We start from the raw sequence: 15,395 nt of genomic DNA, 5'->3' as shown, positions 1-15,395 counted from the left end.
AGAAATATACTGACTCAGAGACATGTTGTGACTTGACACAGACACTGAAGTAGCAATGGTAAAGTATTTATTTTGACAGTAAGTTGTGCTGGAAAATAAACGTTCAAGTGAAATGAATCAAAGACTTATACTTTATGTTCAAAACATAAAGAAAATTAACTATAAATGTTTATAATTACTATGAGCAAAAATCTATACACTTCTACAAAAATATCCTTCTAGGGAAATGTGCACATTTGGACCACATGAATATTTATTAGGTAGGAATAATTGTGAGACATTAAATTAGTTTTTAAGTATATTGGACCATGCAAAAAATCTTTTAGGATTTATGTATCTCAAAATAAAATATAAGCTTGAATAAAAAATGTTAGCAAGAAACTTTTAGGCAACATGCCCAATGAAAGGGAACAAAGGATTTAAACAGACATTTTATAAGCAAGAATATGAGGATATCACCTAAATATTTTAAAATGTGTTTACTTTCTTTACTTAAGAAATAAAAGGTTGTTGCAGAATATCTAATCATACTATGAACCCTGATATTGTATTATTTACTGAAACAACCTGTTTCTGTTTGTGGTGTGGTTCAGGCCTTAGCATACACCTTTAATCCCTTTGACTGGAATACAGATACACCCTTGGTATACATCTTTAATCTCAAATAATGAAGGTAAAGTTCGTTTGTAGAAGGAAGCACTCTAATTGAGTCTGAGTGGCAGACAAATCAGAGAGTGACTTCCAGAATAGGATGTGCTTAACTCTCCCACAAAGAGACAATAAAAGGAAGCTACTTAAGAGAAAGCAGTGCAGAGAGAGGAAGGTAGTCTTATTGGGAGAGATTTACAGAAACAGGTTGAAGAAAGAACAAGTTAGACACAAGTGAAGGCAGAACAAGCCAGAAGATGAAAGGGGGCCTGAAGAGTAGAATTAGATATTGCCAAAGTTAGTATGAGGCCAAGCGTAACAATTCAGGGGAGGCTGAGAGAAGTCTGATTGAATCTGTTAGCATGGAGAGGAGTTCTGAGCCAGAACAGCTGAGCTGACTAGCCAGTCATGGTTCAGAAAGAGCTATCTGTAAAGGGTGAGCTTATCCATCCATACATCTCAGAGGCTAAAAACATTCTCTGCCTAGATAAAGTTGTATGAAGACTAGATGCTTCCAGTACTAGGACTAGACGAGCAGGCGCAAAGTTAGCCTCAGCGAAGACAATTATTTAAGGCAAATAAAAGTTACATTTACACAAGGTAAAGTGTCAGAAGTTATTATATACTTACTAGAGTCAATAGGATAAAAAACAAAGAACAAACACAATTGGGTGGGCATGGAGGTCAGTTGGGGATGGTAGGTCTGGACAGAGTAGGGGGAGTGAATATGGTTAAAACTCATTGCATGTAACTTTCAAAGAACTAATGAAATATTTTTCTAAAGTCTTGCATTATCAAGCCAGTAATAACCCACAACTATTAGAAATCTAAATGTCAGTTGAAATACAAATGTCACAAAATCCTAGTGTTGTCACATAAATTTCAGATAAGTTCATTGGGGACTGTAGAGGTGGTTCAGAGGTTACAAGCACGTATTCGCATACAGGGAAGCTGTGTTTGCTTCCCAGCAACCACATAGCGGCTCATAACTGTTTACACATAGTTTCAAGAGATTTGATTCCCTCTTCTGGCCTCTGCTTACACCAGGTATGCACATAATGCAAATACATACATACAGTCAGGGCATACATACAATAAGATAAATACATCTAAATATAAATAAAAGTAAATTCAATGTGTAACTTCATACAGATACAATTACTGGGTTTTGACCAACACAAAGAAATATATATATTTCACAAAAACACTTTTCCATGAATGTTTACAGTAAGTTTTTTTCATAACAGAAAAAAACCAGGAAAATTGTTTCCAACTGCCTAGTAGATAAACTATGATGCAGTCAGGCTTCCATTATCAGTACTCCTCACTAACAGGAATGGATGAAGTACTAATCCACATTACAGCATGAATGAATAAACTTGCACAATGCTGAAGGACAAACCAGCCTGCCCTGGTTATCAAGCGAAATCCTTAGAAAAGACAATAAACACTGTTCTTACACTGGTTAGAAAAGAATGGGCTGGTTCAAAAGCTGATACCTAGGGAAAACTTCTAGAATAAAAGTGAAGCAAGTAAATTTGTTGACATTGTATGCTTTCCCAGACTATAGACAATGTTAGACTTTATCTGGCTTTATTTTCCTCTGTTTAAATACTTTGGCTATTCCAGTAACCAATTATCCCCCCTTTACAACGAATAGGTCTTTGAGAGAGAGAGAGGCACACACAAACATGCATACACACACATGCACACACAAATATGAACATTTCAAAAATAGAATTAAAAAGCATTTCAGAATAAAACAAATAATGAAACATTTTTAATGCCATATATGCCAAAATAGTTATTAGACACAGAAAAAGACATCCATGTGTGGTCATGGCACAGTTTAATCCAAGCACACAGGAAGAAGAGACAGGCAGTATCTGTATTAGTAGCCATGAGCAAACCTTGTCTACATAGCAAGTGCTACATAGTATAGTCATGCCCTGTCTAAAACAATAATAATAAAAGAAACAATTTGAAAAGTCTCTTAACAAAAAAGTTATGCAAGTATTATATAAATACATGAAAAGACAATAATCCTCAGTACAACATAGAAAAAATGGCACAGATGAAATTGATGTCCATTATTTCATATTTATTAGAACAGTGAAATATCAAATGCCAAAAAATATCTGTATAGATTGATATATAAAGCAAACAGAAAATGCATTATTTGTGGAGAAAAAAAAATCATTCAGTGATTACCAAAAGCAACTTAGTATTTTTCATTTTGATTAACAAATTTAAAAGTAATTTTATTAAATGATACAATAATTTCAAGTTTTTTGTTTTGTTTTGTTTTTCGAAACCTACACAGGGTTTCTCTGTGTAGCCCTGGCTGTCCTGGCACTCACTCTGTAGACCAGGCTGGCCTAGAACTCAGAAATTCACCTGTCTCTGCCTCCCAAGTGCTGGGATTAAAGGCGTGCGCCACCACGCCCAGCTCAAGTTTATTTTTTAACAAAAAGAAAAATAAAAGCATAAAATTGTGACCATCTTAAGAAATATACCAAATCCACAATAACCTGAGCTACAGGAACAGATGCTTGAAGTCAATCCAAATGACAAATAAGTGATTTAGAAATCAAATCAGACATGTGCAGACTCAACAGAAGCAGAAAAATACAGTGAACACATGAAACACCATACATAAATCAAAAAAAAAAGTTGACAAACAAAACAGCAGACATGAAATGTTAGATCTTATATGACTGCATTCATACAGAAGTCTGGAAGAGCCAACTGTCTGCAATGGAACCCATAGAAGGAAAGAGAGCGGGAAAAGAAGAAGAGAGAGAGGAGAGAAAAAAGGAGAGAGAGAGAGAGAGAGAGAGAGAGAGAGAGAGAAGGGGGATAGGGAGAGAGAGAGAAACAGGGAAGGATACAAAATTCATTCAAAAGGAAGTGAAGAGCTTAGACATTTTATCAAAATAAGTCTTCTGCTATTGTCCATTGACTTGTTGATTCTTTGCATTTTCACAACTGGAACTTTAAAAGAAGCCCTGATCATCCAACTTATAACGGGTGGAAATTCTCCCAAAATGTTATAGTCAGTTGCATATAAGTTTACACTTGTATGGTGCATAACAATTTTATCTTTTCGTTATACTCAGTCCACGGATTTAGGTTTTAGTTGTGTCAAGCTACATCAGCAACTCCTAGCGAGATACCTTTTTACATTATTGACCTTTTTGCTGAAGAAAAAAAAATGAGCAAACTTTTATTTTACTTTGCAACACACTGTTAATTAGAGGAGCACAATGCAGGGTCTCATTATGAGTTCTGAAATCAATCATGAAAAAGCAATAAAAGTTAAGTAGACTCTACAAAATAGCTCAAATAAACTCACACTCTGTAAATAGAAGATGCAGTTGAGCCACCTCTTCTGTGCTCTCTGCAGACACCTCTTAGGACCATATTTTGGGGGGTGGGGTATAGCTGTGGCTTATTTGAACTTTTTACCTTAATCTTTCTCTTATAGAAGGTCTATTTACTTCTCCAGAATGCAAGTTAATAAGATGTAGGAAGCTGTATTAAAGGCATTATCGTGGCACTCACCACAAGCCAAAGCTCTGTTAAAAATAAAGTATAAGGCGCATGAACTAGAAAGCATTTGATTTAAATGATGAACGAGGATTAGAAACATAGCTCGGTAGCTTAAAGTGGGAGAACATGAGTTTACTCCTCAGAGCAAGCTGTGAAAAGCAAAGCATTGTAGCATAGGCTATATCCCTAGTTGTGCGGAGTAGGAAATAGCAGATGAGCCAGCCTACCCTACTTGGTAAATTCCATGTCAATGAGAAATACTATAATTAAAAAAAAAAATCAAAGGTTGTCCTCTGGCCTACACAGCCAGGAAAACCCTACGAACCCAATGAATAAAGCTCCAGGCCCTCAATAATCAATAATCCATTTGTTTCCTCTATATATCTAATTTTTCCACTGCTTTCTATATGGTATTTCTTAGATTTATCTCTTATATCCCCTGAGGATCCCAATTATTATGATCTCCTTCCAAATAGTTCATATGAGACAGCAAACAGACAACCACAGTCTGTAAACAGGTTTCATTTTACAGCACTATTAGAGAGGCTAGGTTTTGCTATAGCCAGTAATCAATGCAGAGACTGGCAACTGTTCAAAAATCAGACAGTGAGACTAGGGTGTTTGCAGCTATAAATGGCACATCTATATGACACTTCTTTCCCAAGGCTCAGAGACTGTCATAAGAGGGGGCAGAAAGACTGTAAGGAAAAGAATTGTCAGAATAGAGTGAAAGAGTGTTGTCCAGATATGAGCAGGCAGTCAAACATATGAACTCTCAGTGGCTGTGAACAAAACTTGCACAAAATTGAGTCAAACAAAAACCCATCATGAATAGGGAGGGACTCATGAAGCCACACCACTAGGTAAGGAGCTACGGGCAATTGATGGCCGATGGAAAAGAAGGAGTCAGTTTTGGGATTTGCAGTGATGGTGGTGATTGTTGTTTGCTTTGTTTTTGTTTTTGTTTGTCTGCTTGTTTTTAACTGAAGTGTGTAACAGGTTGCCTTATCTAAGTCTACCCCAGTTCCTGAATAATAACATGGAGGCTTATTTTTATTAATTAATGCCTAGTCCTTAGGCTAGGCTAATTCCCACCTAGCTCCTAACTCAACTATCTTGTTTATACCACTCTGAACTTCTGCTACATTGCTGGTATCTTCTCCTCATTTTCATACTCCTGACTGCCTCTGCCTCCCAGTGGTGAATCTCCTGGCCCTCACTCTTTCCCAGAGTTCCTCTTTCTGAATGCTGTTACACCTTCCTACCCCACTTTTGCTATTAGGTCGTTGGCTTTGTAAATTTTAACCAATAAGAAGGTGTCTTAGGCCAGTAAGGAATATCAGAAACATGTTTTTTTTTTTTTTTTTTTTTTTTAACACAGGTCACTCCAACAGATGTGGCATCTGATGGGCTATCAGTGTTCTAGTTGGCCCTGTACATGTACTCATGCAGGCAGCTCTGAGTGGACTCAGTGGCTTAAAATTATATAAAATTGGGAACTAATAATAGGGTTTTGGTAGGAGAGGAACTGGAGCTGAGAAAATTAGGGGAGGAAGAACTCATAAAAATATATGTATTATGAAATTCTCATATATAAAACATTTAAAATAAATATTCTACACAAAAATAAAATATTCACTACATATTTATTTAACTACATAAAATAATATTAAATTATTCTAAACTCAAAAGAAGACAAATTACATTTTACTTTTCATAAAACTATCTTCAAAGTAATGAAGGAAAGAGGAAGACGGAAGGAAGGAAGGAAGGAAGGAAGGAAGGAAGGAAGGAAGGAAGGAAACAAAATGGAAAATAGAGTTTATTATCCCGACTAGTGTATTTTATAAAAGTAAAGGGAAAGAAGCAATATATTTGGTGAATGTGCAGTCAGGTGTGAGGGATGGGGGTGCCTCTGCAGGCCCATGCTGAGGCATCCCTTTCCACTGAGGGACCAGCCACAGTATAGTATAGAACAGAGTTTATTCAAACCTAGGGGAGGGGAGCTGAGAGGGTAGTAGAATCAGAAAAAGGTGGAGAGAGAGAGAGAGATCAGAGGAGTAGAGGTCAGCTATGAGAAGGTAGAGAGAGGGGAGAGGGGAGTAGGGGTGAGAGGGAACAGAGGGTAGGGAATTGAGCAAGAGCAAGAAGGCAAGAGAGGAGTGGGTGGGCAGTCCTTTTTATAGTGAGTCTGGAGCACCTGGCTGTTGCCAAATAACTGTAGGGCAGATCCTACACAAAATGCTAACACTGTCTGCTTACCAATTTTATATCTGTGTGGTACTGAGAAGGCCTTGAGTGAGTAATGTCTTGAATGAAGAATATGTACAATTAACATGGCACAGCCATATCAAGGATCCCATAGCCCCACAGACCAATAGAAAAACTGTAAGCCAATTCTTCTGCCCTGCTCCACCTGTAGTTAACCTCAGAGGAATGGCAAAGCATGTGTATGTGTGACTGCTAATAATCTGTACAGAAAATGTCTGTCAATGTTTTCTCCCCAAGAGATATTTATTCCGTGAAGGATTTCTCCTACAGAGACTGTACCTACTGAGAATATCTAAGCCTGATTACTTGGTTGGCTGCATATAATAAGTTTTCCTTTTTGGTGATCTGTATGCAATAACCCCACTGCCATGTGCAGTTGAACAATAATGTCACTTCCATGTTCAACTTAATATAATACTTTGCTGATCTTCCCGGGGCTGAGATTTCTCCATCAGAGAAGCCTGTCCACCTAACCCCAGATTTTCTGTGTGTCCATGTGTCTGTGTGTTTGTCTTTTGAACAGCCTGAGTCCTTGCAGTTGTACAAGCATATGGCACATGTCCTCTGTTTATTAATACATTTTGTTGGGTTTTTTGTTTTTCTTTTCCCCCGTAATTCACTGACACAACTTAGTACTTTCCATACATGCATATGAATACATGCAGAAGACTTGACTTAAATTTTGTCCGCCTGTCCAGGACCATAGCTCTAAAGAAAACTGATTTTCCCTCCTCTTGCAGCCATCACCTGTAAACAGTTCATTTACCAAAATTTAAACAAAAGTGTAATTTAAAAGTTTCCCTCCACAAAAACTGAAGTTATAGGGCCGAGCCACTATCTCTTCTACTCATTTCCTCTCCTTCATAGCACAAACTTGTAGATTGTGGTGTTCAAAGGATTAAAAGACAAGATTCTCTAAATACAACTTGATCTGTAAATGACCTTGTTACACAGATTTTATAGCAGGAATAGTCATAGTTCTTGATATTAAAATAAAATTTTCTAATTTAAATTCACAAATAAGGCCACTGACTTTAATTTAGTGTGAGGCAAACAGCATGTTCAATATTGAGTCATATAACCACATATACACACACATGCACACATATACACTCACACAGTCGCAGTCACATACACACTCACGCACATATACACTCAACACATTGGTGAGTGTCAGGGATTTTATATGGGTCAGTTTCTGGTTAGCTTCTATCCAGATGTTAGAGGACTGTATTCCTGTGTCATGAGCCATAGGATGAGATACCCAAACCAAATAAGTCTGCGCAGCACAGGTGGTCCATCCTTAGGTAAGGTATAAAAACTCCATCTTTAACCAGTACCCTGGAGCTCTTGACTCTAGCTGCATATGTATCAAAAGATGACCTAGTCGGCCATCACTGGAAAGAGAGGCCCATTGGACACGCAAACTTTATATGCCCCAGTACAGGGGAACGCCAGGGCCAAAAAATGGGAATGGGTGGGTAGGGAAGTGGGGGGGAGGGTGTGGGGGACTTTTTGGATAGCATTGGAAATGTAATTGAGGAAAATACGTAATAAAAAAATGTTAAAAAAAAAAACCCTCCATCTTTGTGTTTATCCCAGTCTGTTCTTTGCATAGGGGATTCTATAACATTGTTTCTGGAATTTTTGGTCTGTTCTAGGAGCTGGTGACATATAGCCTAGTAACTGGGATGAATAACTTGGGCAGGGGGAGGGGAGGTATGGTTAGTTCCTGGAACAGATAACTTTCCTTTTGAAGTCTGGCCTGGTCCTAAAATGGAGTTTATGTCCTCCTCTCACATATAGAAGGGAAGAAAGGCATCATAGAAAGAGCAAATTCCCAGAGTATATAGTAAGCATGCTTTAGCCAGTATCCACAAAAGAGGTGGGGGAGGGTTGTTGGGAGGAAGCAGGGGAGGGGAGAGAGAGAGAGACAGAGGGACAGAGATAGAGACAGACAGAGAAACAGAGAAGAGAGATAGAGACACAGATAAAGAGAGACTAAAGGAAAGGAAAAATTATACTTTTGAGTTTTTTCTCAGTAAAGCAGTGTTTTGCCTATCCACATGGTAAACTTTGTAAGTAGCAGCATGGGGTGGGGAGTTACCTGAGAAGTGTAAGGACATTTTCTCATTAAGAGGATTATTATCCCTCCCTTCTCTTAGCACATCTTCAGAAAGAATCTGCTTTCCTGTCGGTAATGCTTCCCTTAACACTAAAGGGAGGAGAGAGTATTGCAGTATTGCATACTGTTTTAACCCTTAAGAGCAGATCAGAATGTTGTGTGTACACTTGGCGGCAGAGAGGTATAAACTTAGATTCCATTCTTTAGACAAAGAGGAAGTAGCTTACCCTTAATGGGGAAACAAACAAAATGAAACCAAACAAAACCCTGATACCTTTTCCTGTGGTATTCTGCTGGAAGAGCATTTTAATGTCTCCCTTTCTAGGTTATCAGAGAAATTGCAAGTGGGTCCTAATCCAACCTAGAAAAGGAGCTCATCTGCTCCAAAGCTACTAACCTCTTCCTAGCTGCTTACCAATACCAATATCACTCTACACAAACTAGGACCTGGTTTCACATTTTGTATTCATACACATAACTTGACCATAATAGCTGTTTCCATGAATAAGCTTGCCATTAGACAAGTATAAAACTATAAGGTATACCTTTATAGATACCATAATAGCAAAATGAAAATTAGGTGATCCATAACTCTTTTTTGTCTTGGAAATTTCCCATTTAAAATTTTTCATATAGGAAAAATTATCATAAATCCTTGTCACAGAGAAACAAAAATTTTCACAGCAATAAGAGATCCATACTTTCTAATGTGTCCTCCAGTACCATAAATAAATAGGAATCTTGAGTCTCTAAAACATCTAAACACTTGCTTCATCTAAAACACTTGCTTCAAGTCAGACAACCTTGGTCACCTTGAGTTCTAGCTCCTTGCAGGCTTATTGATACAGTTACTTATGATGTCATTATTGCTTATGATCTCATTGCTTATAATGTCACAGTTTGATCTAATCATCAAAAGCATTGAAATGGCTTGAACCCTAGGATCAGGCACCTGACATTGGAGCTGCATACACCTTTGAGATCTAGGAAGTTCACTGCCTTCCCATCCTTGAGAAAACTGACATCACAAGTAGCCATGGAGAATCCCACACTATGTGCAAAGGGAGCAATTTTCCCAAGCACTCTTAGCATGTTAGATCAGAGCCAGCAGCTTCATCTATAATGGGTTTATTCTCTGACTTGTCATCCACACCAAATATGTCCTTTTGTCAGAATTTAGTTCTGTCAATAAATTTATCTTGGCATCAAAACAGACACCTTGTCCTTCTGGAGCTTCACCAAAGAGATTCACTTCCACCTAAGTAGCATCAGTTTTTAGGAAGAGATTAGATGGCTTCCTAATTTGATTTGCAGCATGCTTTTTCAAAGACTGGAGGAGGCCCAGATTTTTTTTTTTTTTTTTTTTTTGCCATCCACTGAGCTTGTTTGTCCTTTATCCACTCACTGTTAGCCCAATCTGTTCCTTAAAGATAAATTCTGAATTTAAAGAGACCAGCTCTTCAAAGTCAATACCCTTGGGGTGGAGGTGCTGCCTACCAGCTGGAGGCCACTATTGGATAGTCCCTCAGGAGGGCCAAGCAGATTTCTTGGCTTCAGCAATCCTCACCATACTGTCTCCTACAGCTGCGTATGCAATTTGCTTTGGCTTTAATTTATACTCAGTCACCTGTTCAACACACTTTTCCCAAAACTTTAGAGCCTTTGTTAAATGGCCATTGCCTTTCAAATCATCATGAAAGATACCTGTTTCCTATGATCATTTAAAATAAGATCCTTTGCATCTGGAACTGTCTTCAAGAACAGGAGAGAGCATTGTTCATGGGAGATTACTGGTCTGTGCTCCCAGGGCCATCATTTTAACACAGAATAGATGGCATACTGGCATATCACAAGTGTTTCTTCTGAGTATATGTGAATCATTAATATACTTAGTACTAGTTCTAAAGTGGCAAAACTCTGTTTTCTTTTTAGACAGCTCAATAGGACAGATACGAATGAAGAGAGAACATGTGGGTTGATTTGATATTCAGGGCAGGTTCCTTTAGACCTTGTCTGCAATCATTAACCAGAGCTTCCTTCACATAGGTCCTTTCTAAGCTAAAATAAAAGGCAATAAATTATATTATTTTTAGACAAGAGATGAAAGACAAGAAAATATATACAAGTAGTTAGAGAATAGGCCTAAGTGATATTTTTCTTTGTCTTATATTCACTTTTGAGATACCTTTCAACATGATTTCTATTCATATCACAGAATATCAACATAGCATAAGGTACGCTATGATAAATAAGTATAAAATAAAATAAAGTTATAGAAATAGTTTTATTCTTTTGATAATTTATATCTCTTTTGGATTGTCTTTGTTATTAGCCTTTGTAGTTTAATGTGTTGATTTCTTTTCACTGTAAGGCATGTGAATTTTATGAGTTTAGAAAAAAAAATCTGGAGATGTTTAATAGGTGAAAATATGTTGGCATTATTAAAGCTAATTGCCCAAAGATTTACAAGTGGAGACACATTTAAAGGCACAATCATTATGGTAATTGCTGCAATGAATACTGTGAACTTTTCAGTATATTGTTATGCAATGCCCTAGGGAAGTGTCATTTCTAACACATTATTTTTGTATGGCATCCCTTAGACGTTTGCTAGTGAATGCTACATTTACTATTAAGCATATATTTCTATGGTTACCTCTTATTCATTAAGTCAGCCATCATCAATGAAAGATTATCATTCCAACACTACAGATCTAAATCACCATCTAGTTAAATTATGGACATTTCATTTAAATATCAGTAGGTCTAAGAAGACTGAAAAGCATTTTAAGGAGAAAGAATAGACAAGTCACTTTAATATTTTGAAAAGTACAATTGGTTCATAAATATAAATGAAGAAGCCAGCACTTTCATATCTTGAATAGTATTTCTTTAATCTTAATTCTCCACTGTGAACCATGGATTATAGCAAATATGCAAACTCCATCACAAATTGTTTATATTCTTTCAACAGAAGAATTCATTGACAGAAATTCAATATGCAATTCATTCGAAAGTAGCTGGTATTTAAACAGCCCTCACAAGGGTTTACATCCCATGAGGTTGTAGGTGGCGCCTACTGTAAAGTCTGCCTTTACTTAGGGATATTTTTATTTGAATTGATCCAAGTGACCTTAAATTTTTTTCTAGCTTGACTAAGTTTGAGATAGTCTCCTCCCTGACTCTGAGACTCTAACCTCCCTTTACTTATGAGAATTTACTCTGAAAAACTTATAAATGTAAATTCCTTCTCTGCCCTTTGAGATGTAAATCTCTTTAAAAGCCTCTTACCAGGTTTACAGCCCAGAAGTGTCTTTCTCAAGGATCTGGAAACAGCCCTTTCTAACAACCATCAAAGGAAGTAGTACCCTGTGACCTACTTTCTGTGAGGAGTGAGATCTTCTCTCTACAGTTGCCTTGCTCCAAAGCTCTCTTGTCATAAAGGTCACTTTTTCATTGACACAAAGTTGTCCAATATTCACACTTTTCTTGATTCACATGACCAGGGCAGAGACAGATTGTGTCATCTCAATCACAGTTGCTAGCTTTAACTCTTAGATAACACATTGTACATCACACATGTGTGTATGTGTGTGTGTGTATGTGTGTGTGTGTGTGTGTGTGTGTTAGAGGACTGTTACAATGAAGATATGGGAAAGATCTGTCAAAGCTATATTAGGAGATGAGCCCTGAATAGAGAGAAAAAGAATTAAAATTCAAAGAGGAGTTTCAGTATTGGAGGAGGTCATTATGTGTAATATGAATGGGTCCCAAAGAGAGACACAATCATGGCCAGGCTCCTTTACTTAGGCCTTGAAGAGACAGAAAATATCTCTAGAGAACAAAGAGGATGTCTGATCTTAGCGTTTTTCTAGGTTGATGACAAACTTCATATCACATGACCTTACCTAACCAAAGAAACCACACAGGGAGACACTAAGAGAGGACATAGTTCTAAGTTGCCTTGTCCTGGGAATCTGAAGGACTGAGGGTAGGGAAGACTGTGTTGTGTATAAAGTGTGCAAAGCAGGCACTTGTCAATTTTTTGTCCCGCAACTGCAGGGGGCTTGGCCTGATTTCTAGAGAAGAAAGGCAAAAAGAAGTTCTGTGATCTAACAAGAATGACCATAAGGGGTCACAAAGGTCACAGCTTTGTGCAAGAGTTTCAAAACATTGGAGAAGTAAGGAAGCCAACAGAAATGCAAAATGATAACACAATTGCTGGAGGTTGGGTGGTGGCTGTTGCTGCTGCTGCTCAAACCAAGTGGTCAGATGAATGATGAAAGGTATCACTATTACAGTGCTAAGCATTCAGCTCTTTCTGGGTTCTGTGTGAATTGCACCCATTCTGATGAGCCTATTGAGGTCTTGGACTATGGTTCTGATATGACTTCAATATCACCATATCCTCTATAGTCTCAAATGGCCCTGATGAATTTATAGGACAGTATCCTTTCTGCTTCTAGGAGACAACATGAAATAATCTGCACTTCATGGGAGAGATGATGCAATCATGGGTCCCCCACCACTACCCCAGGTACAGAGTCATCCTCCATCTTAAGAATGGAGTAAGACAACTGCTTCTAGAAACATTCAAAGCAAAGCCTCAGTGCTTTATACAACCTGGCATGATTTGGGGTAGGACACAAACTGTTCTAAAATGGAACATAGTCACACTACTATGTAGTAGGTGCTTGGAAAAAGCAGAACATTCCACATTACAAAACTCATATTATATTTCTTACTCCTTTGTATAAAAATGATATTAAAGCCTGGAGATCAACTGTCCATAAAAGGTTAAGTTCACAGAGAGCAGATTATTAAGTTTCTATAAAAGATACTGTTACTGCCAATAAAAGCAGTGGTCATGACACAGATGGAGCCCTGTTGTTAAAAATCATCTCTTCTCTCAACTGTAGAATGGATTCACGAGACTTAATTTGGGTTGTTTACTCGAATGCTTGTTTGGATTTTGCTTTTGTATCGTTATTGAGGTCTTATTCCAACCTTCTTTTGGCTCTCTGGTCTCTATGAACTATGGCAAGAGAAATCAGAATCATACGAAGTGCAGCATAGAACACAGTTGAAGTTTATTACAATGTTAACTGAGTAATCTTGCAGGTGATGAAGGAGGACAGTACTTGAAAGGACCATTGTGGAAGAGAATATTCATGGGGTAAGAATTGAGACTGGCTAGAGAGATCACTGTTTCTACTACTTTTATATGTCAGTTTCACTATTGCTTGAAGTTTTTAAGACAGTTTACAGAAGTGCATTTTCCTGTCCAACTGACTAACAGACCAATTGGGTCTGACTCTTAAAGGAAGTGACAATGGTATACACCCTGTTCTTAACCAGAAAGCCTCAGCCACATAGCAGCCTTATATCCTCTGGGAAGTTTAGAATGTCAAGTCTCTACCCACTGTCAGAGACATTTACTAGCTCTCATTGTTTTGACTAGTAACCAAAGTTTTGTAGCTTCAGTCTTCGTTGCTTACTTGGGAGAGACTCATTCTCAATGTCTTCCTAGCTGCCAATATCTGACTAATAGGAGTCTGGCCTAGGGCTCTGTAACCTGGCCTGTCTCAAGCTCATGGTAATCCTATCTCAGCATCCTTTACTGACCCAAATACATAATAAGATCTATATATGAATCTCCAAATAAGCAAATGTCCTACAGGCCTGCCTAAGCAAGTGTGGGACAACCTTTGCTCAGCTGAGGCTCCCTCCTCTCCAGTGACTCTAGCTTGGATCAAGCTGACACAAAATGATCCACTCAAGGAAAGAAAATTGTTTTTTGAGATATCATCTCTCTATGTTGCCCTGGTTATACCAAAGCTATCTATGTAGACCAGGCTAACCTTGAACTCACAGAGATCTGCCTGTCTCTGCCTTCCAAAACCTGGGATTAAAGGCCTGTGTCACTATTTGCATTTGCATATGTCTATGAGTATGTATAATATACAAGTGAATGTATAAATTGTATAAAACATATGCATGAATGCGTGTTTACATACACTTACATATGTTCAAAGCTATTTCTCAAAATATACAAGAATTTTTAAAACAATGGTTTCCTGTTAGAACTAAAAAGGGAAAATCAGACAATCATAGCATTGTACATTTTATTTTTTTACACCAGATTTTTTTCCTTATAATTTTTATTAGTTATGCAAATAATCACACTCCAAATTATTAATTCTTCCAAGATGTGGTTATTTCTTTACTGGATTTCATACCCTATCCATCAGGAGTTTTCATTTATGATGGAGAGAAGGTGGATATTTCTTACCAGCACTATTCTGTGGTAGCAAACTTGTGAGAACAAAATGGGCAAACACTCAAAATAGAGAAGCAAGCAGCTGAAAATTCAAACTTCTAGTTTCTTCCTTTATTGTTTTATTTGCTAGAGCCCCAAATGACTACACTGGGACAGAATGATAACTATGACTATAAAAGAAAATAATAGAGATGTAAGTGGGCGAAGAAGGCAATTATAGCTCGTCCTACAGAAAGAGATTAAGAAGAGAGTAAACTTAGAAGAAGAGAAAATAATTTTACTGAATGGCTATCATTGCTGTAGCTGCAGAATGGAACACTAAATGCCAATGACTGTAGCCGAAGTGCTGGTCCCATCATACAGGCCAGAAATCCATCACTGTATTTCCAATTTCCCAAGTACTCTCCTGTGGAGAGAGTACAAAGGCTAAGAGTGCCAGACCTGCACAAATTGTTCCTTTCTGTGAACAAGGGCCCTACACTGTGAAAAGCTTCATAAGAGATATTGTACCCTTCCCCA

Source organism: Mus caroli, unplaced genomic scaffold, assembly GCF_978045245.1.
Source record: "Mus caroli unplaced genomic scaffold, Mus_caroli_1 scaffold_7, whole genome shotgun sequence".
NCBI lineage: Eukaryota > Metazoa > Chordata > Mammalia > Rodentia > Muridae > Mus > Mus caroli.
Note: the sequence above shows the minus strand (reverse complement) of the source record.